The 27,177-nt window shown below is 36.8% G+C and overlaps 1 long non-coding RNA gene across 1 annotated transcript; it reads right to left on the bottom strand.

The window, feature by feature from the left end:
- Positions 1–842: 842 nt before the first annotated feature.
- LOC139363289 (uncharacterized) lies at positions 843–23,130 on the bottom strand. Its single transcript, XR_011623323.1, has 3 exons — positions 22,903–23,130; positions 2,699–2,927; positions 843–1,517 (listed from the first exon to the last, which is right to left on the bottom strand). It is a non-coding gene; the product is annotated as an uncharacterized lncRNA (long non-coding RNA).
- Between the last annotated feature and the right edge of the window lie 4,047 nt (positions 23,131–27,177).

The raw sequence follows: 27,177 nt of genomic DNA on the forward strand, positions 1-27,177 counted from the left end.
ACTCATTAGTTATTTTTCCTGATCCTCTCCCTCAACCCAACCTCAACCCTCTGTTGGATCCCAGTGTCTGCTGTTCCTCTCTCATCATTTAGCTCCTACTTATAAGTGAGAACATACAGTATTTGGTTTTCTGTTCCTGCATTAGTTAGCTAAAGATATTGACCTCCAGCTCCATTTATGTCCCTCCAAAGGACATGATCTCATTCTTTTTTATGTCTGCATAGTATTCCATGGTGTATATGTACCAAATTTTTCTTTATCCAGTCTGCCACTGATGGACATTTAGGTTGATTCCATGTCTTTGCTATTGTGAATAGTGCTGCAATGAACATATATGTGCATGTGTCTGATATAATAGAATGATTTATATTTCTTTGGGCATATACTCAATAATGGGATTGCTGGGTTCAATAGTAGTTCTGTTTTTAAGTCTTTAAGGAATCACCACATTGCTTTCCACAATGGGTCAAAATCATCTTTTCATTTTAGAATAGCTTTAGATTTTTAAAAAAGTTATTAAGATAATACCTTTCCCCACAATTTTTCCTATTACTAATATCTTACCTTACCATGATACATTTGTCACAGTAAGAAAATATTGGTACATTACTACTAACTAAACCTCACACTTTATTCAGATTTCACAAGTTATTATTATTATTTTTTAAACTGGTATCTTTTCTCTATTCCAGAATCCCATTTAGTAATACCACATTACATGTACTTGTTGTAGTTGTTGTGTCTCCTTAATCTCTTCTGGTCTGTGACAGTTTCTTAATCTTTTCTGTGTGTGTGTGTGTGTGTGTGTGTGTGTGTGTGTGTGTGTGATCTTGAAAGTTTTAAGGAACAGTGATCAGTTATTTAGTAGAGCAGAAGATTTATCTGACGTTTTCCTCATGGTTAGACTGGAGACATGACTTATTACTGGTGATGTTATCCTTCATACCTGGGCAAGATAGTGTTGGATAGTTTTCTCCACTGTAAAGTTTCTTCTCCTTCCTGTCTCCCCTCTTTTTCTCTTTCTTCATATTTGATTCTTTGGAAGCAAATCATTCAGAACAGTCCATATTTAAAGATTTAGGATGGGAATAATTAAGTTTCACCTCCTGGAAGGGAGACATCTTTCACATTTAATTGTATTTTGAGATTTCTTTCATTTGCACTTGACTTGTGAATTTTTATCTGCCTTTAAAAAAAATTGTTAATCTGTATCATTTTTTCATATGTTACTTTTACAGTTGAATTCTATTTTACAAGCCAATGTGTACCTCTTTGTCTTTTATCAGAGTAATTCCTCAAGATTTTATCTTTATTGATTGATTTCTAAGGGATACTACTTGCTTCTAACATGTTAATCAGCAATGTAGGCTCTGGCATAGCTTACCAACCCTAACAGTGGCAGGGAGTTGCTCTGTGTAATGGTGTAGTACTCCGCTGTCTTCTCCATGGTGGGTGAGTTCTCTGGATGGGGTCAGCTTTCTTCACATATCATGGAAGTGAAAGGGGACAATTGAAACCTATTTTGAAAGAGTGAGTAATTTCTAAGCAAGCAATGTAACCTAAAAAATAATCTCTTATTTTGTAATACCATAATCTTTCTGGTTCAGATTTTAATGGCTACCATTTGTACATTTGGCATTATCCTGGACGCTTTACGTATAACATTTTATTTCATCTTCCCAACATTCCTAGGGGTAAGCCTTGTTCTTCCCATTTAAGATGACAAACTCCTCCTAGGAAATAGCAGAAGTTTGAAAACAAGCCCATCTTACTTCTACACCTTCTTTTCTACTGCACCAATCCCCTAGTAGGCAGAAAAATCCCTGACAGCACATTCCTTCTGCTTCCTACCCTTTCCTGGAGGCTTCCAAAATGTTACTATTTATCTGATTCAGGCTCAGAATCAAATAGGCAATTTTACTCTTCTGCTCCCATTAAGTAGTGCAAAAATCAGTAAGTGGTGGTCTAATGCAGGCACACAACAAAGAAAACAGTAAAAGTCACAACGTGAAATTGTAAGGAGAAAAGAAAGCCAACCTTAAATAAATTCAATTCGGCCAGGCACGGTGGCTCAAGCCTGTAATCCCAGCACTTTGGGAGGCCGAGATGGGCGGATCACGAGGTCAGGAGATCGAGACCAGCCTGGCTAACACGGTGAAACCCCGTCTCTACTAAAAATACAAAAAACTAGCTGGGCAAGGTGGCGGGCGCCTGTAGTCCCAGCTATTTGGGAGGCTGAGGCAGGAGAATGGCGTAAACCTGGGAGGCAGAGCTTGTAGTGAGCTGAGATCTGGCCACTGCACTCCAGCCTGGGTGACAGAGTGAGACTCTGTCTCAAAAAAAAAAAATAAAATAAATAAATAAATAAATAAATTCAATTCAACAAACACTAAATTAGTCCCCTGCTCTATGGAGATCCTTGGGAAGATCAAAGAGTGAATTAGACACAGTATTTCTACATTAGGAACTCTCAGATTTTTATTGAAGGAAACCAAAATGTTTCTCTCCAAAATAGTGAGGATTGTTAGATTACGAACACTGAAAACACAGGGGAACACTCTGTCTCAGGCTCTGCTTGCCTGATGGCAGGCTATCAATCCTTCCTTGAGACAGAGCTTGCTTATCAGCCCAGAGAAGTCACCAGGAGGCAACAGAAAAAATTGCAGACATATTTTACTGTCTTCCTACGTTTTCCTACCTTTTGAAAGACTGAAACTGCTCTCTCCTTTGTCTTTCTGCTATATCAGATTGATGGTTCTTTGTGGAAATACTATTTAAGCAAGTCCCCTAAGCCACTGCCTTGAGAGAGGAATACTTTTGAACTGAGGCCTCTCCTGCATGATGGGTACAACATGCATTAATAAACTTCCGCTTGTCTCTTTTGTTAATCCGATGTTTGTTTTCAGGAAACGATCTCAACGAAGAGCCTAAAAAAGAAAGAAAAGAAATTTTGTTTTCTCCCCTACATAATAAATAAGCAAGAGTTGCTTTTTATAAGAATGGGAGTATCCAGAACAGGAGACCGTATCACGACAATGAGGATCACAGTCAGAGGGCTTGTCTCCATTGACATTTAAGCACCATGCTCTGAGCCCTGAGTCAGTGACTCAGTTGGAAAGAATGACCTCAAATGGCCTGTTGTGTATTAGCCAAGAAATTGCAAATTTTAAAAGACTTAAGAAGTTTCCTAGACCGTTCAACTTCTCCCTAGCATACAAAGGAGAGAGTATAAAAAGTATAGAAGACTTTTTTTTTATTTCAAAATTTTTTTATTTACCTAAATTTGTGTCAAGTAGACACTTCACAGACTTTTCAGAAAGTTACTAAACATTAGCTCGGCATAGCACAATATTTCTAATATTATTGTATTAATATTACCCACATAAATTGATTATAAATTTGTTTCTCCCACTGTGAGTAGTATCATTTTTTAAAAACCTAATGTATTTCAAGGAAACAGAACATATTTGTGATAGATAGTTCAGTTGGTATTTGCAATGCCCAAGTTGACTTGGAAGAATTGAAACCTACCATACTATTATTCCAAATTTTGATCATAAGTGCCCAAAGTGTATGTTTGAATCTTAGCTTACAAAGTGCATTTGAAACTAAAATGTTACAGATTTTTTTAAGCTCAAGACTATCTGTACAGTCTTCTCTCTGATTTGAAATATTTTTTTTCAGATTTCAGTGGGGTTATCTTCAAATCTGGTATTTGTTGAAATGGTGTCTGTTCAAAAGTTGGACATTGTGTTACACATTATCTAATTTGGTGACATTAGTTGTATCAAGTTTCCTGTGTGCAGTCTCTGTCCCTCTGCAAAACTTGTAAAGAGAATCCTAGCCCACACTGGTAGTTTAAGATTTTTAAAATCTTAGTGTACTAAAGTTTAAAAATAAATAAGTTCTATTAAAGAAGATAAGTAGAAAAGTACTGTATTTAGCTTCAGGGACGTGGTATGAAGCCTTGCCTTATGATTTAACTACATTTCAAATTGCAAGACGTGAATAAAGATAAAACTTTATGAGACTATAGTTATTTCTTGTGCAACACTTGCTAGTAAAAATTCTTCTCTGCCTTCATTTATCTTTATTTTTAGTTTAAAAGCTAAAGCCAAGTCAGGAAGAGGAAGACAAGATGAGAAACGCCAAATCAAGGTAAACATTGCTTTAGCAAAGGATAGAATTGTGAAGTAAACCAGAAGGAACATTATCATGCCTGTCATCTAGGTATCTCCCCACATCTCCTCCCTTGCAAAAAAACTTGCTTTACTTCTCTTGATAGTCTTTCTATAAAACAGATATTGTGTGGTCTTTTTTTTTTTTTTTTTTTTTTTTGAGATACAGTTTCGCTCTTATTGCCCAGGCTGGAGTGCAATGGTGTGATCTTGGCTCACCGCAACCTCCGCCTCCCAAGTTCAAGCGATTCCTCTGCCTCCGCCTCCCTAGTAGCTGGGATTACAGATGCCCGCCACCACGCCCAGCTAATTTTTTGTACTTTTAGTAGAGACAGGGTTTCTCCATGTTGGTCAGGCTGGTCTCGAACTCCCAACCTCAGGTGATCCACCCGCCTGAGCCTCCCAAAGTGCTGGGATTATAGGCATGAGCCACCACGCCCAGCTTAAAACAGATACTGTTAGAGAAAACATTTCTGCATTCTCATCTTGTAGAAAAATATGTTTCATATGAAATGTGTTTCTTTTTCTCATTTCCAGCTGATAGAAATATGAAAGATATTTAAGCCTTGCCCAGATGTTGAACAGATTTCTTAATTAATACTATAAAGGCTAAAAAAAAAAAAAAAAAAAAAAAAAAAAAAACTTTAAAAATAGCTTAAATTTGATAATCATCTGCACATTTTGGTCTACACCTGAGTTTCAAACTCATGTGAAAGTACTGTGAAGGTTTCAGAAGATTCTCTATTTCTTCTTATTTTCAGGTATATATACCTAAGTAGAAGGTATTTCAAGGGCTGTTTTTAAAAGATGGCATTTTGGCATCTTTGCTTCCAGCAGTAGTTGGTCAAAGAGCTTTTTTAAAAATTTTGTTAACCTTGCATTTCATGAAAGTGGCTAAAAAGAAGAGTTAAAACAGCATAGTTGATGGCCTGAAAGGCAAAGATAATTACCACATGATACTAAATATAAAGCGCTAAATTTCTTCAATTAAACTGAAACTTTTGATTACTTTAATGAGGGAATCAAGTCAATGGATTAGTTAACACAAATAATTAACCTATTATCTATTACAGGGACAAAAAAGCTGGAATTGAATAAACAGTAGTCATTGGAATACTTATAATAGTAATAAACTTAAAGTTTTAATGTGCAAATTATTAGGATTATAAAATATTCCATTATTTTATATTAACTGAAGGTGATAAAATATGGGAAAATCACTTTTAATTTAGTAAAATTGCTACTCAAAGATAATTTTTATTTTAAAAAAAGGGTGCTTGGTAAGACAGCTTTCTTTTCTCTTCAAGTTAACAGTATATAATAGACACAGAGTTGAAATAACTCATATTAAATTAATGTTGCAATGAGTTAAAACTTTAGGGCCTGTTGGAAGGCATGCTTGGTTTGAGATTTGGGAGGGGCAAGGGGCAGAAAGATATGGTTTAACTGTGTCCTCACCCGAATCTCACCTTGAATTGTAATAATCCCCACGTGTCATGGGAGGAACGCAGTGTGAAATAACTCATACTTACTTTACTACTGCCTCCTTCATATGCATTGCCTCTCAAATAAACCTGGTCTAGCCCATTCATGGAAAACAAAAAAAACAATAAATCAACATATCGTAACTTGGTAAATATATGAAGCTGAATTCAGTTCACCCATCTGATGAACCTGACAGTTAAATTCTAAGAAAATGTCTATCATGTTCCCATGAATTTACAATGAATGACACTGCCCAATTGTTGCATATAACCTAACCCTTCACACATCTCCACATGCAGACACTTGGCAGTTTTGGTGTGATCAAATAAGCAACAAAGTAGTTGTGTGTCAAAAAACAAAGGAAAAGAAGAAAAAAGACTTTTCTATATCAACATAAGTCCCATAGTAGCTTAACAAATTATAAAATACAAGAATTCCAAAAGGCATAGTGGTGAACATAAGCCAAAATACTGTAAAAGTTTGAAGAGTGGCTGAAGTTAGATAACTTTGGTTGGTTTCTGCCATGTGTTCCCTGCCTTTTTTCTTCTCTGTGCTCCTGCCTGCCACTCTGTCCCCTAGTGGCCACATACAGTCTGACCCAGGAGATCATAGTAGGCTAGGAAGTAGGAAGTAGACCAGGAAGCTCAGCCACCACTGAGTGACACTTAAAATGAAGTCATGTTACCAAGAAGACATGACGTTTTGTGTGCCTGGATTAAGCCCTATTAACTAGCGTGGGATTTTTAACGTTCCCTTCTGTTCTAATTTTCCTGGATACCTGACTTATTTAAAATAACAAGTCTGACTCAATCCATCTTTGTTTCCTTAGCACTGCATCTTAGTTGCTGTGCCCCATCCACTGCCTGGGGCTCATTGTGATTGGACACATTGCCCAGAAATCAGGATGGAGCATCTCACTATCACCTGAGAAATATTAAGTCAAAGGACCTTTCACTGTTGTCCCTTATTTATTCATTTATCCAGTTGTTCATTCATTCATCCATGTATTAATTAATACATTTATATATTTATTCAGTATCTCCAATAGAAATTTTTTAAGTAGAATCATCAATAATTAGTAACTGATTGGATATACGTGGAAATAAATGGAGACGTCTACCAATTCTAGTTTTGATAAAATCCAGACTTTGCCCCACAAGTATCTGCTACCAGGGAGTCAGATTACAACCCTCAATTTTGCACCCCTCTCCTTCCTGACTCCATGATACACCCTAGTAAAGGAATACCTCTGTCTATAGCCTACTATTCTCTCTCCTCTCCATGCACTTCTTTTACAGCCTGCCTTTTATGCTTCTTGGGGAGGTTGCTTCCATTCTCAATTTGACTTAAAACTTCAGAGAGATAATTTCATATTAGAAGTTAAACATGTAAATTGCACAACCTTATTTTTGCTATTTAGTATAAATGGCAATTAAACTCCATATTCCAAAAGCTTTCCTTAAAAGGAATAGTGACTGGATAAGCTAAATATCTTTAGGTATTTATAAAGCATAGTAAAATATTTAATCAGCAAATGGAATTTGGTGTACATTTCTTATTTTCAGAAAAACTTTCTTTCGGTGTCCATTCTGTGATTTTATCATGTTACCCTTATAACGGAAAGGAAAAGCTTAATTTGGAGAATTGTATTAGTCCATTCTCATGCTGCAAATAAAGACATACCCAAGACTAGGTAATATATAAAGGAAAGAGGTTTAATGGGCTCACAGTCCAGCATGGCTGGGGAGGCCTCACAATCATGGTGGAAGACAAAGGAAGAACAAAGGGACGTCTTACATGGCAGCAGGAAAGCAGGTATGTGCAGGGGAACTCCCCTTTATAAACGCATCAGATCTCATGAGATTTATTCACTATCATGAGAACAGCATGGGAAAAACCCACCCCCATGATCCAATTACCACACCCTTGGTTCCTCCCATGACACGTGAGGATTATTACAATTCAAGGTGAGATTCGGGTGAGGACATAGTCAAACCATATCTTTCTGCCCCTCACCCCTCCCCAGTCTCATGTCCTCACATTTCAAAACCAATCATGCCTTCCAACAGGCCCTAAAGTTTTAACTCATTACAACATTAACCCAAATGTCCAAGACCAAAGTCTCGTCTGAGACAAGGCAAGTCCCTTCTGCCTATGAGCCTGTAAAATCAAAAGCAAGTTAGTTACTTCCTAGATACAATGGGGGTATAGGCGTTGGGTAAACACACCCATTCCAAATGGGAGAAATTGGCCAAAGCAGAGCGGGTACAGGCCCTACGCAAGTCCAAAATCCAGCAGGACAGTCAAATCTGAAAGCTCCAAAATGATCTCCTTAGACTCCATGTCTCACATCCAGGTCACACTGTTGTAAGTGGTGGGTTTCCATGGTCTTGGGCAGCTCCAACCCTGTGGCTTTGCAGGCTACAGCCCTCCTCCTGACTGCTTTCATGGGCTGGCATTTAGTGTCTGTGGCTTTTCTAGGTGCATGATGCAAGCTGTCAGTAGGTCTACCATTCTGGGGTCTAGAGAATGGTGGCCCTTTTCTCACAGCTCCACTAGGCAGTGCTCCAGTAGGTACTCTGTGTAGGGGCTAGCACCGTACATTTCCCTTCCTCACCGCCCTAGTAGAGGTTGTCCATGAGGGCTCTGCCCCTGCAGCACACCTCTGCCTGGACATCAAGGCATTTCTATACATCCTCTGAAATCTAAGTAGAGATTCCCAAACTTCAATTCTTGCCTTTGTGCACCCACAGCTTCAACACCACTTGGAAGCTGCCAAGGCTTGGGGCTTACACCCTTTGAAGCCACAGACTGAGTTATATCTTGGCCCCTTTTAGCTGTGGCTGACGAAGCCAGGACACAGGCACCAAGTTCCTAGGCTGCACACAGCAGGGGCCTCTGGGTCTGACCCATGAAACTACTTTTTCCATTTAGGTCTCTGGGCCTGAGATGGGAGGGGCTTACTTGAAGGTCTCTGACATGCCCTAGAGACAGTTTCCCCATTGTCTTGGTGATTAACATTGGGCTTCTCATTACTTATGCACATTTCTTCAGCAGGCTTGGATTTCTCCCCAGAAAATGGGTTTTTCTTTTCTGTTGCATGGTCAGGCTGCACATTTTTCAGACTTTTATGCTCTGCTTCCTTTTGAACACTTTGCCATTTCTTCCACCAGATACTCTAAATGATCTTTCTCAAGCTGAAATTTTCACAAATCTCTAGGACATGGGCAAAATGCCACCAGTCTCTTTGCTAAAGCATAACAAGAGTCACCTTTGCTGCAGTTATCAACAAGTTCCTCATCTTCATCTCAGACCACCTCAGCCTAGACTTCATTGTCCATATCACAAGCAACATTTTTGTCAAAACCATTCAACCAGTCTCTAGGATGTCCCAAAGTTTCCCACATTTCCTTGTCTTCTTCTGAGCCCTCCAAACTGTTCCAACCTCTGCTTGTTACCCAGTTCCAAAGTCGCTTCCACATTTTCGGGTATTTTTACAGCAGCACTCTACTCCATTGGTACCAATTTACTGTATTAGTCCATTCTCATGCTGCTAATAAAGACATACCTAGTCTGGGTAATTTATAAAGGAAAGAGGTTTAGTGGACTCACAGTTCCACATGGCTGGGGAGGCCTCACAATCATGGCAGAAGACAAGGAGGAGCAAAGTGACATCTTACATGGCAGCAGGCAAGAAGACATGTGCAGGGGAACTACCCTTTATAAAACCATCAGATCTCATGAGACTTACTCACTATCACGAGAACAGCATGGCAAAAACTCACCCCCATGATTCAATTTCCTCCCACTGAGTCCCTCCCATGACATGTGTGGATGATTACGATTCAAAGTGAGATTTGGTTGGGGACACAGAGCCAAACCTTATCAATAATGAAAAAAATGTAATGAAGAAATGACACGTTTCAAAAATGTGAGCTACTTTTTAAGTTATCCTCAGTACACATCTTTTATTTCTATAAAGTATTTAAAGCAAATACTTTGTATGTAAAACTGCATTCCATGGAAGATATGTGATTGATTGCCAGGCAAGTGATAAAGACTAGCTTTGACATGGTCTTTTTATTTTTTCATACATGAGAGAACCCTATGTTTGAACTCACTAGTTCAGAGTCCACCTTGTCAGCTAACAATTGGTGATTAGAAGAGACTTAATCCCAATGTAACTCCCAGAGGTATGCTGGCAAAAAGAAAACACTGGTGATTCTGCACTTCCTTCACATAAAAATCTATTCTGAAGAGGTTATTATAAGTCTTTTTTCATCCCCTGTATCTTTGAAGAAGTTAGGAATGGTAACTATTACCTTTTTGATTATGAATTTACAAATAAATACTAAGTGGAAAGTGTTCATTTTCCTGGCTCAGTTATGTATAGACAAGGCATATCTTTTTACACTGGTCTACACAAAGCCTAGGTCTCTTTTCTAAGATGTTGGAAAATCAAGTGAAAAACTATTTTAATAGTTCCTGTTCTAATTTTCTCTAAATCTTCTTTCTTTCTTTCTGAAAACATTGAAAGCTAATAAGAAGACATAAAGAGTTTACCTTAGTTTCAGAAAAAGTAAATTCACATGCAATTTATTAGGCATCTACAATCCATTTTAATGATACCTACATTGGCCAATGCCACCTCCTAACAATGAAATTATCCAAAATTTCTGTGTCCTCTATGTCAAAAAGATAAACTCAAACAACCTGTTTAGGGCAAACATACAATTTCCTTACAAACATATAACTATGGAAACAAACAGAAAGTCATTGGAAGGAAAAATGATTGATAGTGCTCAGTATACTGGAGCATGACAGCCTGGTTATCCTGGCTCCACTGTCGGATGTCTAGGATGGCTAATTTCATTCAGAACCTGAGGCCCTCTTTTGAGAGAAGAACATCTCAGACAGACCCTTGCAGCCAGTGTCTTTCACTGTAAGTCTCAGGATAACCACCAACCCAATTTGACTTATGTCTGGCCTCCAGCACGTTCTTTCTGCTGTCAGTTTCCTTGACATTCCACAAGTGGAACCAGAATTCAGATTTGTTTCATTTAGATCAAAGGTCAGCAAACTTTTTCTGTAAAAGTCCAGATAATGGGGCCGGGTGCGGTGGCTCACGCCTGTAATCCCAACACTTTGGGAGGCCGAGGCAGGTGGATCACGAGGTCAGGAGATGGAGACTATCCTGGTTAACATGGTGAAACTCTGTCTCTACTAAAAATACAAAAAATTAGCTGGGAGTGGTGCCAGGCACCTGCAGTCCCAGCTACTCGGGAGGCTGAGTCAGGAGAATGGTGTGAACCTGGGAGGCGGCGCTTGCAGTGAGCAGAGATCATGCCACTGCACTCCAGTCTGGGTGACACAGTGAGACTCCATCTCAAAAAAAAAAAAGAAAAAAAAAAAAAAAGAATTTTTTAAGCTTTGTGGGCAAAGAGGCAAAATTATGGAAATTACATAAATGTTACATGATCAGAGAGAAAACAAATTTCCACATACTTTTTAATTGATGAAGTTCAAATATAATAACAATTATAATTGAGTACTACAGCATTCAAGTTATTTTGAGTACTACAAAATATGTATTTTTTTAACTTTTTTACTTTGTACCCAAATGAGCTGAAATAATTTTAATACAAGTCTAATAATGAGAAGAATGGAGTTCTCTCTTCTGGGAGTTGCAGGTTTGCTTAACTGAAATTCATAGTGTTTTTTCTTATCAAAATCAGTTACAAATATCATCTGTTAATGCTATCCATAATGAACTTTTATGTGTTTCATATTCCAAAACATCTTTTAGCACAGATGGCACTGCCAAATACTGTTATCAATCCACTAGCATATGATTATAATCATAATTAAAACTTGAAATACATTAACACACTCGTATTAGATTCTTTTGATATTTCGCTTTTAGCACGTCACTACATTTTGGATGAATAAGTTCTAATTGAAGGTTAGGTGAAAGCTTCTCAATGTCTTAGTGAAATATATTTTGAAATATGAAATTTCCTTTTCATTTGCATCAAGGTCTAAAGAGTTCTGCTGAAACTGTAGTTTGAGTTCAAAGAACATATCCACTAAATATTCATATAAGGATGAAAATCTTGACTGTTGCTTTAACTTTTGCCAACACGTGGTTCAAAATTGTCATTGAAAAATATTCGTTTCAAAAATGACTTCATTGCAGTATCATTCACATATAAACTCTAAATTCCCTTGCAATTTTAGATTGAATTAAGTAATCAAGTCTGCAGTAACAGAAAATTTCCAAAGCTGTTTAGTATTAAATAATACTGATTTTGGGCAATTATTCATGTTCAAGACAATGTCAAAAGCTTAGTAAAATTGTCCAAATAAGTCATTTTCTACTCTACACTTTTTTTTTTTCCCATCATTAATTATAACATATCTTAGCAGATACCACTTCAGATTTTACTGAATTGTTGCTTTCTCATTTTTGGGGGGGAAAATACTCTCTCCTGTAATTATTCCACATGAACTATTCATATACACTAATTCTTCAGTCATCTCAAACTTGGCATTAATTCCTCAAGTGAAAAATAACTCAGCACTATTGGTAACCCCTGTTAACTTACCAAGAGCCAAAAATAACCACTAAACACAATTTGCTTTGTTTATTAATTGACTATTGACATTGCTCCCAATGTCCTCAACTCTTTGAACTGTTATTCTCATTAAAAGGCTAATAATCTTCAGTAGAGTTTTCTCTAGGCAGATATTAACTATAGCTGCAATCAAATGTGATTTAATTAATTCACCATTTGTAAATGAATTTCCTTGCTTAACAAATGAGCAATGTAGACATGTACTTTGGTCACAGTCTGATTTTCATTTTTTATTTTTGTGAAGAAATTCTGCTGTGACAAAATAGTCCATGTTACATTTTTTAATTATTACCTTTTCTGTGAGTTGGGAGAATACTGTAGTGCATGCATAGTTTTTGGTGACGCTGATGTATGTTGCATTTTATCACAGCTATAGTGTCACTGCATAATAAATATAACCCTTCACAATTGAATTCAATAATAAAATAACCTACATTCCATTGTGCCTCAGAGGTGCAACTTTCAGAGCCCCATTTTCTCTTCTTCTTTTGACATAATAAATACCTATTGATAAATTATAAAAATTACGTTATGGTGGAGCAATATGCATGACATATTGAAATACTGCTGAGTTACATTTGAAATATTGTTGAGTTACAATTGCATCACTGTGATCTGTAGTACATTGAGCAGGAGTGTGAAGTCATGAGAGTGTCACATATGGTTTCTGTTGTCATTACTTAACTTTGCCAGTATAGCACAAAAGCAATGGTATATAGTATATGAACAAATGAGTGTGGCTGTGTTCCAATATTATTTTATCTATAGATAATGAAATTTGAATTTCATATCATTTTCAAGTGTCACCAGATACTATCTTTTTGAGTTAATTTCAACCACTTAAAAATGTTGAAAAAAAAAACCAGCTGGGTGCATTGGCTCATGCCTGTAATCCCAGCACTTTGGGAGGCTGAGGTGGGCAGATCACAAGATCAGGAATTTGAGACTGGCCTGGCCAATATGGTGAAAGCCTGTCTCCACTTAGCCAGGCATGGTTGTGGGTGCCTGTATTCCCAGTTGCTCGGGAGGCTGAGGCAGGAGAATTGCTTGAACCCGGGAAGTGGAGGTTGCAGTGAGCCGAGATTACACCATTGCACTCCAGCCTTGGCAACAGAGAAGACTCTGTCTCAAAAAAAAAAAAAAAAAAAAAAAAAGTTAAAAATCATTCTTAGCTCATGGATGTACAGAAAGAGGCAAAGGGCCAGGGCCAGGTTTAATCCATGGGTCACAGTTTGCAATCCTATTTAGATCAAAAGTTTCACATTGCTGCCATTTCTATTTTCATTCATTAAAAAGGAGGAGGAGGAGAAAGACGAGGAGGAGGGAAAAGAGGAGGAGGAAAAGAAGGATGATTTTTAAATGTCTGAGCTACTTAATCTTACTCCTGTCCATGTTGTGGAGAGAAGGAGAGATAGAGGAGGAGAGAAAGGAGTAAGGGGAAGATTAGGTATTTATGTACATCTCACTAAAGCCAGCTCCTTGTGGTCATAGTTCACTTTCTATCTCTAGAATCACACTTGAGCCCTTTGTGACTCTAGTTTTATACTGAGAATATGAAATAACTCACTTCTATAGTCCCAAAGTCATATTTAGAATAAATGTTTTAGGATTATTAGTCATACAAATATTTACTGACTTGTTCTCCATACCTCAATATAAACCATAAAATGAAGCAGCAAAATGTTCATACATTTTCAAATGTCTGGGTTGCTCATTCTTATCCATGTCCACGTTGTGGGTATACATTTTTGAACATGTGTTATATATAAACTGTAGCTCTCTCCATCTCTACGTCTGCTCTCAAACACATCCTTAAGAAGGAGAAATCATATGGAATTTGATTGAAATACTACTTTGCAGGAAGGGAAACTAAGACTAAGCAATTTATATTTAGTATGATGTCTTTTATAATGACACCACACTCAATGGGGCATAAAAGAAAAAAAAAAGCTTCTTAGAAGAATAATGGTGGAGTCTATTGCCCTAAAAAGGACAGGACAAAATAAAGCTAAATAACCATAGCCTTTCATTTCACATATGCATATGTGTGTGTGTGTGTGTGTGTATCTGTTGTGAGATATATATATATATATATCTGTTGAGAGAGATATATATATATCTGTTGTGAGAGATATATATATATCTTGTGAGATATATATATATCTGATGTGAGATATGTATATATCTGATGTGAGATATATATATATCTGTTGTGAGATATACATATATATCTGTTGTGAGATATACATATATATATCTGTTGTGAGAGAGATATATATATCTGTTGTGAGACATATATATCTATTGTGAGACTATATATATATCTGTTGTGAGATATATATATATATGTTGTGAGATATATGTATGTATCTGTTGTGGGATATATATATGTATCTGTTGTGGGATATATATATATCTGTTGTGAGACATATATATACACACACACATTTGCTTTGTGAGATTTTGTTTTATAATCCTAGTGACCACTTTGATGAAGATTAACTGTCAGATGATCTAGAGTGAAAAAAAGCAAGTTTTCTTTTGGAGGATTTACTGAACCTGAACTGAAACTCTTACCTACTTATAATCATGTAATTAGAATGCATTCCATCTTCCTGAACAAATGAGATTGTTATAAACATTTGAACAAAGTCAGAGGTGTCATTTGAGTTGGTAGGCATGGAATAGACCAAAAAGGGAAACTTCTAACTGCTGAGGAAAGTGATTAGATTTCCGAAAAGGGGGTAAAGGATTGAAATAAGAAACATGAAAAAGGACTTCTTTAGGAAAATGTGATTTTTCAAATTAAAGAGGGAAGTTGTGAAGGAGGATATTTTGCGAGGATGTCTAAGTGTGGAAATATAAAGAAGTAACTACATTAACTACACTGAAAACAGTTCCAATTTCCTTCTTTCTTGTTGTATTACCACCTAGAAATTTGTCCATCTCCTTATGACCTTTGCATATCAACATGTTTAATTTGGTGGAGGCTGATAATTGAAGGTGGTGGAGGTTAGGAGGATACACTGAGAAATGGACAGAAGAGACAATAGGGTATCCTTTCAGTGGAGTATGGGGTGATTTTAGACCTTTTGGGGAATAATCCAATTTAAAAGTATACTAAGATATTTTGCTACTCAATAGGGGTAGGAAACTGATCACTTATAGGAAACTACAGGTAATTCAGATGAATCTTTTCCATAACTATGCAAATGAAATTGATCCTTTAGAAATGCAATCAGTTTAAAAGTTTATATTATATTTCATAGTCTCAAAGGGTGATTCACAGTCCACATGTGACCCAGAGATTCATTCCAGAGTCCTAAAAGGTCAAAACTATTTACATAATAATACTATGATATATCTGCCTTTTTCACTTTTATTCTTTCACAAGTTTACAGTGGAGTTGTCCAGCTACAGACATATGATATCACCACAGATGACTGCCAAGGCAAATATGAGATTCCAGATGTTTTCTATTAAGCCAGACATTAAGGAGACTTGCAAAAATGTAAAACAGTGCCACCCTTCTCACTAGATTTGTGTCAGTTTTAGAAAATATGACCAATTTTCATAAATATATTACTTAAATTATAATATAAAGTACTATCTGCCACCTCAAGATTATATTGTCATTATATTTCTTCTAGTATTTCAGTGTTTCAATTTTCTATTATGAATTTTTAGTACATTTGGAATTTACTCTGCCATGTGCATGAGGTAGGGATCTAACTTTTTTTTTCAAGCCATTAGCCAGCTCGTTTACTAAATAATCTTTTCTTTCTCAATCATTGTAAATGGCATCTCTGTCATATATAAGAGTCTTTTATATACTTATATGTTTCTGGATCTTCTAGTGTATTACATTAATTTGCCTCTATCCTAATACCAGTAATAAACTTTAAAAATTATTAAGATTGGCCAAGTGCAGTGGCTCAAACCTGTAATCCCAGCACTTTGGGAGACCAAGGTGGGCAGATCATGAGGTCAGGAGATTGACAGCATCCTGGCTAACATGGTGAAACCCCATGTCTACTAAAAATACAATAAAAAAAACAAATTAGCCGGGCGTGGTGGCGGGCGCCTGTAGTCCTAGCTACTTGGGAGGCTGAGGTGGGAGAATGGTGAACCCGGGAGGTGGAGCTTGCAGTGAGCCTAGATAGTGCCACTGCACTCCAACCTGGGTGACTGAGCAAGACTCTGTCTCAGAAAAAATAAAAATAAAAATAAGATTGTATAATATATTTTAATGTATAGTACAGCAAGGAAACCCTCACTATTCTTTTTCCCATTTCTTTCCCAAAAAACATTCCTCTTAAAGAAAGCAAATATGTTCAAAAAATTGCAAGTAAATATATGAATTATGTGTAAGCTGTTAGCAAAGCATTGAATACTCTTTAGATGGAGTTGAAACTCAGTCTACTAAAACCCCAAAACCCATAATGAGCAACTACTATGTGCCACGTAAGTGCTTTTTAAAGCTTTAACAAGTGCTTTTTATTAACATATATGTTGGTTTTGGTATAACTAATTTTTCTTAGCATCTCAACTCATGTTTTAGTCTTGCATGGAATATAAGATATCCAGAAAGTATTAATGTATCATTTCAAAATTTATCTATATTTAATTTTTCCCAAATCACAAGCCACTATTTTTATAGTTAACTTTTAGTTTGAAAAGAACAAGAGGTCTAATATATTTTTCATTTTCAGCAAGATTGCTTTCTGGTGTGCTAATTATAACAATTATTGTTGTTCAAAAACAAAGTACCACAATTTTCTCTGTTCCATTTTGGGCGATTAGGTTGTCAGGATTATGTAGAAACTTGGAAGTTTCCTCACCTATTCCTTTGTAACAGCAGTGAAGAATGGCTTGATAAGAGACAACACAAATTGGCAATGTCATAAAAGATTTCATTCTCTAAAATCGTATGTTAATTTTTTGTATAAAAGGTGATACATATTAACAAATAACTACCTTAGGTGTAAACAAATACAGAAAAGCAGCAACAGTAATAGCTGTACCATTTTAGGAACATTTGAATGACTATTCTCTAGTTCCCTGTCATTCAAATTATTCATTCATTTATTTGTACTAAATATTTTGTTAATGTCTCTTTTAAAAGATTTCAATGGTTTTTCTCTTCTTTTTAGTTTAATTTATGTAGTATGAAGCTACATATATAATGTCTATAGTTTCTTTATACAAATGTTTCTTTTCTCAGTTCTTCAGGCTTTCTATATAAAATGTCTGAGCATAGCTAAGTTATTCTACATTTTACTGCCTTTGAAATTCCAAGAAATGTTTCCTGTATTCTGTTGGTCCTTTTTCAGTTTCTTTCTGTTCTTTTTCCCCTCAGATTCTCCTGGGCAGTAATATCAAATAACCATGAAGACATCTGATATTTCCAGAGAGAGGATTTTCTTGTTGGGGCGGGGGGGGGAAACAACAAAAGACCTTTTTGGAAACAGGAAATCATTTTAAGTTGACCACATTTAGCGTTCCAAAGCTAGAAGCTTTGGAAAGTTTTATTTTATTGCTTTTTGATGTCAGCCTAATGTAGGGTTCCATACTTAGTCTGGATGTCTTTCTTAGAATTACTTTAGAAAGCAATGCATAAAAACGTCCTCAGAATGCAGCCTTATGTATGCACCAATAGTTCTACCCACCTGTCGATCTAGTTCCTCCTAAATAAGCTTTGTATGTAAAACAAGAGTTATATATTGCAAACAAATTCAATGAGTGATAATAAGCAATGATTTATAGTATAAGATGAAGGAAACTATACTGATACTCTGTGATAATTATTTTAATATATATTTGGATTTATGGGCTTGCTTCTAGATATGTAAATTACTTCTATGAATTATAAAATGTTTAGAAGACAAGAAACATAACACAATTGTAATATATTATTTTAGTTTATATAGAGACAATTGACATTACTTTGACCCAAGTTATCCATGTTTAAGTCATAGAATCCATAGAAAACGGATTGAAATACAATTAAAGAGAGATAGATAACATTCCCTCTGTATTTTGTTTGCTTCTCTCTACTCAAAATGTGAAATCTAAGACAACAGAGAAGAAAATTAGTAAATCACCCTTTTTCCAATTTTTCAATTTTTGGTTGCAATGGGCAGAACTTGTAGAGAAAGTTGAAACACAGGCTAAGTGCTCATCATTTTTGGAAGATCTTTTTAATGCATTCTAGGATCACTTAAGTTCCTTTTGCATGACCATATTGGGAACTAAACGAAAACCAAAGACACATCAGCATTTATTTCCTATATGTATCATGTATACATGAGGCAGATAAAGAATTACCATCTCCTCTGGTGAACTGAATTTGTACCTGCCTAAGACAGAATGAATGACTCTACAATAAAACACTTGAGCATCCTGGCATCAATAACAGTCAAGAGAGCTCACCCAATGGGAAAGTGGAGTCCAGCACACTGTAATCTGCTTCCAGCCATGAAAGGCACTGAAGAGAACATCAGGCGCTGTGTTATTACATAGGTCAAATTCCCAGTGCTACTATGGGGAGCTCTGAACCAGTGGTTGTCTGGAGGAGCTCCAGGGGAAGTGACTCTCCTTACCCCATTGTATGTTCTTGTCACAGAAATCCCATCTGTAGTATTCATTATTGTATCCACAGTGTGTACAACATTGTGATGTCCAATGAATTGAGAATATAATAAATGTTATAAACTGACCCATAGTAATAATCACACTGAGCATTCCAGTCTCAAAGAGACCCAGGGTCAAACTGAAGATTTTAAAGGGCTCTACTGGGAGATGACCATCACAGGAGCTATGCCTGGCAAGAATCCACTAGTAACCACAAGTCACTGAGTACAGAGGGAAGTATGAGAGACAGCAGAAGGAGACCTGCCTTGACTTGCATCTTTTGCTAACCGAAATTGCCTTTGAAAGCATAAACCCCAAAGCATAGTTCTCTGCTCTCTGCTGTGTTGGAAAGTTTTTAAGTGACAGATTTGGAATTGAAGGGACAAAGGGAAAAGTATAGAAAAAGCAGATGACTCATGTGTACCACTCAATTTAGAGCAATGTAGCATGCACCTTTTGTGAATTCACTAAGAGTTTGGCAAAGTTGTTAATCCACATCTCTTTGTGCCTCAGTTTCACACATCTGTAACTTCAATTGTCAGCTCTCTGAGGTTTGCTGGGAAGGACTGACTTAACCCACATAAACCTAGGTTATACCAGAACCAATGATTCCATAATTGAAGAAATTTTTAAGATCAATAAATTGCTCTGGGTTAATTACACAAGGACATGCCTAAACACGGTTCAGAGTATCCATTTCATATATTTTTCCTGAAGCATTCCCTGGCTAGAAACTATATTCATGTTCATTTTTCTCCAGTTCATTTCCTCACACTAGGTACCTCCATTCAAAAAAGATCCATCTATGTAAAGGTCATTTTCATTATATTACAGTGAAATTTATTCCAGGAATAGCCGGTATTCACAGGTGTTGCAGGTGGATTTCCTGCCGAGGAGTCATATTCTCCTAAAAGGAGGTTACCAGTTTCAAGGAAAGCAAGCTCTGCTAGCTAAATTGACAAGTCCTGAAATGGGTATTGTCAGGTGAAATAGTCTTCTTCATCCTAAACCACTGTTTACCAAAGGATGTGGACTGCCGATTGAAAATTACAGCCTCAGAATTTCCTTAGACTATGCTAGAGGCAGCTTTTCCAAGTTCAGTGTTCTCAGTGTGCCAGCTTAACCTCTTAAATTCATACTCTGTGCTAAGTGAGAGTCCCGTGTAAATACTCTTGGCTACTCTTTTTTTTTTTTTCCTGTAGAATCCACATCTTTACACTTAAAAATGAGTTTTCTGGGATTGCGAACTGCTCGATCATTGGAAATGTGTTCACAGAACTAATCAAATAAAAAAAATGGTTGCTGTAATAAATTTAATATAAAACCTTGAGACTGTGTCTGATTTCTTGCAAATGAACTGAGGTGGATAACAACGTCAACCTCTGTATACTGAGATTTCTTGCTACTGCCAGGAAAGTGATGTCTTTCCTTAGCCAAAATTCTATTTTACTTATTAATGAAAATTCTGGAAGATATAGAAAATTAGAATGAAAAAGGAAACATTCATAATCTTATATTCACAGTCAACTATATTGATATGTTTATATTTGTCTGTCTAGCAAAATCCATTTTCTATGTATGTGTTCTGTGTTCTCTGCAGTTATATTGTCAAGCTAATACTTATGGAGCATTTGTTAGCCATAATCCCTAGATTTTCCACTTATTACTTTGTTTTGTCCTCACCCAAATCCTATTAATTAGTTTTATATTTTATGGATAAGGAAACCAAAGTTCAGATAAGTCCAGTGAAAGCCCCTTACCACAAAGTTAGTAATGGAAGGATTGAGATTCACATCCATGTCTGTCTGGGTTCAATAACCATCTGTTAGCTCTTACTTTGTGTTGCTAATAGTGTAAGGAATGTGTCAAACACAAAAATGTTTGAGAATGGATCATCCCCAACAATAACAATCACTTTTTTAAGAGCAAAAATACTGAGTTGCATTCCTTGAAAAACGTTAATGTGTGCATTTATGGTTATATTCAACAAGGCTAGAGACCACTGAGACCTAAATATCTTTCTAAAGCAAATGTCGCCTTTCATAGTCAGAGATATTTGGCAACCCTAACAGAGTCACATGTGTTCATTTCTTCCATGTGCAGAAGCAAACAGATGTGTATACACTGCAAAGCACAAAGGAGCTTGTCCTGGAGACTGTTTTGTCCCAAACGTGATATTCAAGTCCTCTGGGGAAGTATTAAGTCATTGGCATTGTATGCAGTTCTAGCAAGACCTCAAGGGGTTTTAGTAGTTTTGGTAAAAAACATATGGATGATTATTAGGAAACAGCATAAAGCCCAAATATACTTACTTTGACTTAAAAAGAATTGGAATAATTGGATTCAGATTTTCCCGATGACAAGGGTGATTATATACAGTTTAGCTTGAGCTCAGGAGTTAGGTGACACATGTTGAAAATCACACCTGTATCAACACCTGTTCTATGCCTTTCTTCCTCTGAAAAGTCGGGATAATAACACTTTTGAGCACTATTATGAGAGAGAGAGTGCATAATCCATGTAAAGTACTCAGGACTGGGCCTGACTCAGAGTTTGCATTTAAGAAATGCTAGCAATTCAACACTAGAACAGATTAGTTAATGGAATCCTTACCTTAAGCATATTTTTTCTTTCTTTTTAATGGATTTTGTATAGTGTAGTATTTCTTTTCATCTTTCAGTGTATGACTTAAAACTCTAGAAAAAAGCTCTAGACATACATAATTTTAAAACATTGTTTGTAGACTTTCATCTCATTTTTCTTTATACCAGACTTAAGTCTTCATGATTTGATTCAACATTAAGAGCTCTCACGCTCTTTTCTCTTTTGCATCAGTTGCCCAAGTCATTTAAAATACTGATCATATACCTTTATTCTGTTGATTAGCTTTGTATCTCTCTGATCTTATAGTATCAAGTCTTTTTTTCTCTGTGTTTTTAATACTTTATAGAGAAAACTCCAAATCAGTGTTTAAAACTGCAAAACTAAAGTGATTAGACACAGAAAAAACGAGTAAGCCAAATGAGCATTAGAGAATCAGAAAAGAAGCCTGTACGCCTTCATATTGCCCCTTAGTTGGTATGTGACCTTGGGCAAATCACTCATGATTTCCTGGTTCAGCTTTCTTGTCTGTAAAATGGAGATTATAATATCTGTCAGGCCTTTCTCAAAGGATATTGTGAAACAAGATAGCAAATGTAAAAACCCTCTGTGTACTCTATAGATTGAGGGCATGAAAGCTTGTTTATTTAAGCTCTGGGATATGCGAAAGCTCTATGTGCAAAAGTGCACATGACATTGTATGGGCTCCTGATGCAGGCACTGTGCTATGATCTGGGGTTTTGCAACATGGTAGCAGCTTTCCAGGAAAGGGAGTTTGCAACTCTAAGTAGAATCTGATGAGAGCCAAATAGGTGATCTTGAGAGTGTGTACTCTAGGTGTCCAGGGAAGGAAAGGAGAACCGAGGACCAGCTGAGCTCTTAGGAAACACCTACAAAAGAGGTGGGTTTCTGACCCTTGCAGTAAATATTGGATAGGATGGAAATAAACGGAGGACAGAGGAAGTGTTCCAGATGGGAGGAACAGCCAGATCAAATATATACAGTGGTGGAAGAGCACAATGGCTGAGCAATGGACTGATTTGAATGAGTCAGAACCTTCCTGTGGGGAAGTAATGAGAGATGAAACTGGCAAGGCTGAGAGAGGCTTAATGGGAGCCCAAGATAATGATGCACTTGGTTAACACATCACATTTGAAACGAAGGCCACTGAAGGGTTTCTGAATAGGAGAGTGACGTGGTAAAAATTGTGAACTCGAGCTTCAGACAAACCCATTTTTAATCCAAATTGGCCTTTTAGCCAATATTTTCTTAGGCAACACTTACTGGACACACATGGTACAGTGGAAAAAGTGTGAGACTCGGAGTCAACGGAGGATCTTTGGAATGTAAGGCCTCTTTTCTGGACCTACCTTTGGGCCAGAGTGGCAGGCAAAGCCATTGCCTCAAATCCTGCTCTTTCCCAACTCTTCTGGAAACATTCCAGCCACATTCTTGCTTCATTGAATTTCTACCAGTGTTCTCCAGGTTAAGAGTACAAAAAAAGATTAAAAGATGTTTTCACTGAAAAGTCTTCAAAGAGATTTGAAACTGTCCTGCCTGGTATTAATTCTTTTTCTATTCCTTTATTGCTCAGTCTTGTTTTGTTGGTCATGCTGCCTTTCAGCATTGAGTGTGCTATTACATCACAATTAGAAGCATATGATTACATTTTAAATGACCATTTCCTGTCCAAATTCATCACGAAAATGGCCTTTAACGTTAGTAAATTCCAACCCATGTCTAATGTTATTTTAACATCAGATACGTTCTTACTATTTAGAATTGTCTTAAGCCACGCTTTTACATGGAGAGTTTGAAAATCTTTTTTTTTTTTATGTGCAGAAGCTCATGTTAATGATGTCTTTAGCCCTTTCTGGGCCAGAAATATTTGGTTTTAAAGGCATTTGTGGATTTCATATAGATTATTTAGGTTATGACATGCTAGCGATAAGATTTTTCTTTTAAGTAGGGAAAATAGATTCATTTTGCCCATCTGCTCTCTGTTTCTCAAAACTGAAAAGAGGACTAAACTTAAGATTTTACATATTGCTTGATTTTTATCTTGACCTCTAGAGAGAGGCAGAAACTTGTCACTGCATATACATGTGGAGATTTGGAACCAGCATTTTAAAAATCGTGCTCCACATAACCTAATTAGTACACAAAGGACAAGTCTGCTATAACTGCTGAGCCAATAAACAGGACTGAGTAGAGTCTCCTAGCAAAATGATAAATATGGTATCCCCTTAAAGTATAAAATTGAATTGTTAGGAGCCTAAATCACTACAGTAGAGAATCAACCATCTCAGTTTCTATTTCTTTCTTTCTCATAGAGATTAAATGTAACTTTAGTTGAATTGTCTCCATTTCAAGAATGTATTATTTTTCACATTGTGAAATGATATAGATATTTTATGTCCCAAATAATCATGGACTGACTATGGGTCAATGTGAGATAGTTGGAAAACAAGTAAACAATGGTGGAAATGCCTATGGTAATTTGAGTCTGGAAACCATGATAATATTGCCATCTGAGTTTTAAGTTGTTATAAATGAGAATGGATCTAGAACAGTGTTACTATGAATTTATTCCCCATGCCATAATCAGTAACATTTTATAGATAAAAAAAGATGTTTCAAAATGATCTTTTAGGGTAGTTACCTTGTAGTTTATTGTTCTTACAATAAAAATGCTCAGACCTTAAATTTTCTGAAACTGAACAACAAGATGGTCAACATGCGTTCCTCAATTTTCAACTAAATTGGTTATGCTCTGTTATGATATCTCTTTGGAGAATCATTCAGATAAACCCACTCTCTGTTTCAAATGAAAGTTTGAGGTAATTAAAAGAGATTTTTATAAAAACAACTTTAAGCCCTGTTAAGAAAATCAGGAATCATTACTGACATGAGATATTTTAAAAAACCTCATGACTCCTTACAAGAATAAAGATATCCCTTGCCACTTTTTGAAAGCCATACTTTAAATTGCATTTTCAAAGCCAGCACTTCCCCCAGATGATGAAATAAATTGAAAACGGAATGTTTTCAATCGAAGAAAGAATTCTCATGCTGGAAGGGAGAGGAAATGGAAAGATACCATTCTTAGGATTATACTTCATTCCAAGTACAGTTATCAAGTCTCACCTTTTAAACTCAAGAAGTCATTAATATTTGTACATGCCATTGACATAGTCTAATGATAAAAAAAGACATGGTCACTGGTTATATTCATATTTGGGGGGAAAAGTGACTGTGTATATTTGTACATACATAAAAGTATGAGAATGGATATGTAATAGCAGAGTGCATGTTAAGAACATAAAAATAAGGGTACATTTTACTACTGTCACAAGAGTGTACACATAAATTAAAAACTAGAGTCTATGAATTAAACCAGATAGTTCAAGAAAAGATAATATTGTATCATTTGGAAGAAGGATAGGGCCGGGGGTGTTGGTTTACACCTGTAATCCCAGCACTTTGGTAGGCTGAGGCCGTCAGATCTCCTGAGGTCAGAAGTTCGAGACCAGCCTGGTCAATATGGCAAAACTCTTCCTCTACTAAAAATACAAAAATTAGCCAGGCATGGTGGTGCACACCTGTAGTCCCAGCTATTTGGGAGGGAGGCTGAGGCATGAGAATTCCTTGAACCTGGGTGGTGAAGGCTGCAGTGGGCCAAGATGTCACCACTGCACTCCAGCCCGGGTGATAGGAAAGCGGTTTCGCAGAGAGGAAGGAAACAAATACCATTGTGTCATTTGCCTCTGTGTGACCCCTTGAGCCACTCTCCCTCATCTATCTGTCCTTGGCCTCAAAAATGGACCTGCATTGGTCACATCCACAGACCTCCCATGTCCTCTGGCTCTGTACTGTTTCATTTGAGGTTCTATTCACTTCTCCCTTTCCTCAATACTTTTGGATTAAGAGTGGTAACAGTTTACTGCTGCTGGCCACGTGGTAATTCACTTCCTCTCCACTCAAACATTCATAATCTGTTACTTTTTAAATAAATACTCATCTAATTATTTCTATTCTGCTGGGACTTTGGCTGATACATTCATTGGTACTAGAAGTGGCCCCAGGAAACAGATCTCTTGAAAGGAGATCATAGGATTCATACATCATATCTTTGAGGAGTATAGAGATAATTTTTTGTTTGTTTGTTTGTTTGTTTGTTTGTTTTTGCTGTGGGTGGGAGGAATCAGATAGGGTATATGGCATATGAGAGCATCATAAATATTCAAGTTATCTCTGGTGGTTGCACATCGGATAATGTGCTAGCAGAGATCAAGTGGTTGTGGGGCTTAGCTGTTCTAACAATTAAGATTATTGAGTCACTTAATTTCTTGTTACAGTTCTACAAAATATACATAGGGAAAAAGAGAGTTATAACTATAAATGTGTAATTAAGAGTGTATACAGAGAGCCAGAGGGTTTCCTGAATAACTTAGGGTAAGCACTTCTCTCCTATAGTCACAGGACAGATGCAGCTGACAACCAAGCTCAGGGTATGATTGTAAATATTGCAAAGTTTTAGCACTAATTATAAACTTGACCTGCCAGGTCTCATGCTAAGTAAAAGGTAATTGTCAGGAATCAATGAAACTCTGCCTCAATGGGTGAGGACATTTTGGTAGATATAGATGAAGCTAAGAACTCTGACTCTCAAATTCCCATAAACTTTCCTTGTCTCACAACAAATATTGACTATTGTTTCAGACCCACCAGTAGGCCTGTGATAAAAGTTGGAGCCCAGTATAGATTGCACTGAGAGTACAAAGACTATTCACAAAAGGAGGAATGAATATTCTAGTCATCCCAGTAGACAAAAACCTCTCATCCAGCAGAAGTACTTCCAGATGCTAAGAGAGCTTGGAATTGGATGGTGGAAGCAGGCAGTTATGATCATCGATTTATGCTAGTGGCCACCTACAGAGGGAGAATTTAGAGGTTATATTTTATGATACTTCATTACTTTTTTCTTCCCTTTCCCTTGTATAGCAGGCAAGGCCTGCTGGTTCATGCCTGTAGTCTCAGCACTTTGGCCAAGGTGGGACAATAGATTAAGGCCAAGTGTCCAAGATCAATTTGAGCAATATAGCAAGATCACATATCTACAGAAAATAATAATAAAAATTTAGCTGGACATAGTGGCATGCATCTGTAGTCCTAGCTTCTCAGGAGACTGAGGCAGTGTCATCTTTTGAGCCCCAGGGATCAGGGTTGCAGTGAGCCATGATCGTGCCACTGTACCCCCACCTGGGTGATAAGCAGGAGTTGAGCAAGACCTTGACTCTTAAAAAAAAAAAAAAAAAAAAAAAAAAAAAAAGGAAGAATTAGAAGAGTTAACTTTTTAGGCTTCAGGAGGTAATATGATTGAATTGATATTATCCTATAGTAATATGATAGTTGATGAGACTTTGTTTCTTCTGTAGTTGCAGGTGTAGGCTTTCCATCCAGGCAGTCACATTATTGAGCAGAAAGCGCTGACTGTCTTGTAATACAACAAAAAGCCTCCTTTCTGACTTCAGTCAAGGAGGAGCCTAGTAGGAGGCAGGAAGTAGGGAAGAGAGTGACATCAGGGACTTATTCCTAGGACTGGCTGTGCCCTCAATGAGAAATTCCTGCTCCTCTCCAGGTGG

The sequence above is a fragment of the Macaca nemestrina genome, chromosome 5 (genome assembly GCF_043159975.1).
Source record: "Macaca nemestrina isolate mMacNem1 chromosome 5, mMacNem.hap1, whole genome shotgun sequence".
Classification (NCBI taxonomy): Eukaryota; Metazoa; Chordata; class Mammalia; order Primates; family Cercopithecidae; genus Macaca; species Macaca nemestrina.